The sequence below is a fragment of the Pinus tabuliformis genome, chromosome 9 (assembly GCF_031772625.1).
Source record: "Pinus tabuliformis cultivar Carrire ecotype Pingquan chromosome 9, CPIR1, whole genome shotgun sequence".
Classification (NCBI taxonomy): Eukaryota; Viridiplantae; Streptophyta; class Pinopsida; order Pinales; family Pinaceae; genus Pinus; species Pinus tabuliformis.
In genome coordinates, this window is record NC_142307.1 from 93,428,945 (window position 1) to 93,431,225 (window position 2,281).

Genomic DNA, 2,281 nt, shown 5'->3' on the forward strand with positions numbered 1-2,281 from the left:
CCCTCCTTCTAGCGCCAAAAATGTTGATGCCCCGAAAATCGTTGTATCAACATTGGGGGATAACCACCCGGTCTGGACCTTAATACAGCTCCTTTTCCGTTTGGGATGGTGGCTCCGACTGGATATAATGGGACTAGTTTCCCAATAATGAATAAAAGGGGATGGATGAGTGATTGATTTCTAATAAATGATAATGAGTGGATGACTTAATCTAACAGCGAAAACATAAATGACTATGCTATCCCGGGAGACTTCTATTCTTTTATGTGCAACGCTTGATGATCTTTGTTCATCGATAGGCATGTAGATGACACTACACAATAAACATAGACATTCATTTACTTAATGATTGCTTTGTTCAAATAGTTGAACAAAGTGATTAACAAAACTTTGTTACACTTATCCTTTTATATTACCCATACATGTATGATTGAAAGAAAAGCATGCTATAAACATCCAGTAGTGGAAAATATAAAGAATGATGTTAAAAAAACATGCATATATCTGATAATAGCAAGAGCGATCAAACAACAATTCACATAAAAAGAATGAACTCAGACATAGATAGTAGTACCATATGAGCTGCAAATCATTCCCAACATCAATCGCTTTTTGAATTCCTTCTTCCGACTCAGAAATACTTTTAAACAAAGGCAGTAGTGCACATCCACATAAAAGCTTCGTTGTCAAAATTGGAATAATTGGCCCAGTTTTATAAAAGAATATGCCTGAAGTACAGTAGTGCAACTTCAGGTTTTAAGTCATATACAAAACTTATGACCCTTTCCAATGCATTGAAAGGGTCTATAAATACTTGATTAAAACTAACTAACTATGAAATTAAAATCCTACTTAATTGGTACAACTTGATTTGGAGTATCTTCCTCATAGCAATCTGGCAGTCGGCAGCATGATTCATCACTTAGGCTATTTGCCTTTCGACCTGAGTTGGCATATTGCAAGCATTTGCTCCACTTCTGGAGGTTGGTTGAGACGAGAATTGAGTTGGGCAGCATAGGTGGCATCTTGTATATCGGGAATGATACACCCGATTGCATCTGTCAGGCACTTGAGGGCGGCTTTCTGGCTGTATGGTTTGACTAGGAACAACCAATAGGTGTCCCAAGTCAAACTGTTAATACTTGCGATCAATTTCCCATTTTTCTCCAACTCTTGATAACATGACTGCTCCAATGTTTTAGCTGATAGTAATTTACCTGGGGTACATTGAGAGATCATGTTAGATAAGTAGAGAGTATCATTAATCAATTCAACCAAATTACTTGTGGTTAAATTGCATCTGGAAACTGCTCTCTCTGCCTTCATTAACTCGGACTGCCATTCCATAAATAGGATCTCTTTATGGGATTCTAAGATTTTTGGCAAATTAGCTGCCTGTCCCTCATCAGTGTCTTGCCACTAAAGATAATTGGTCAAGGTCTCATCAGCCTGCTCCAAGTCTGTTCTAGCATCAACCAATTTATCAATTATTGATGTTGTTAAGTCACATAAGGGTTCTGCTTGAGTGATTTGTTGACATAACAGCCTTATTTGTGTTACCAATGCTTTGTTAATCTAGTGTGCTTCTGTTCTGAACTCTGTTGGCTGCGGAAGATTCTTTGACTTTTCTATTTGGGCTGATAATTGAGCAATTTGCTCATCTTTAGATTTCCCCATCTGTTCATGCACTGCTTTCAATTTTGCCAACGCTTCCGACAGCTCTTTCTGCTTTTGAATTGCACTTGAATCAATCCTTTGTTTCTCTTCCTGCAATTGTTTATTCAACTGATTATTTATTTGTTGTTGTGTGAAAAATTGTTGTTCTGCCTTCTGCTGTGCCTCCGATAACTGTACTTGTAGCGAGGCAATTGCTTGGTCCTTTTCTCTTAACAGATTAGTCACTTCTGATGCCTTGTCCATGGTGGCTGCCGAATAGGCTCCAGCATATTGGGACAATTTTGTAAGGTCATCAGAAGGATCAAACTCCTCTTTCCAAACCACATTGGTTGTCACTGTTTGTTCAGGGAATAGGGAAGGTTGATCAGTCCTTCTCCTTTTCCACTATCGTTTTACCATAGCCCTGTGCTTTGGGCTGTAAAAGACATCCAATGGAGGTATCTCCTCCACTTGCAAAACAATCTGATCGGATGGATCCTTGGGAATTATCTCTATTCCTGAAGAAAGGGGTAGGCCGCTGGTTCCACTTGGAACCTCTTTAGATGTTTTATCCTGTGTGTCAGCCGCTTTTGATGTATCGGCTTCCTTTGAGCTCTCAAGATTG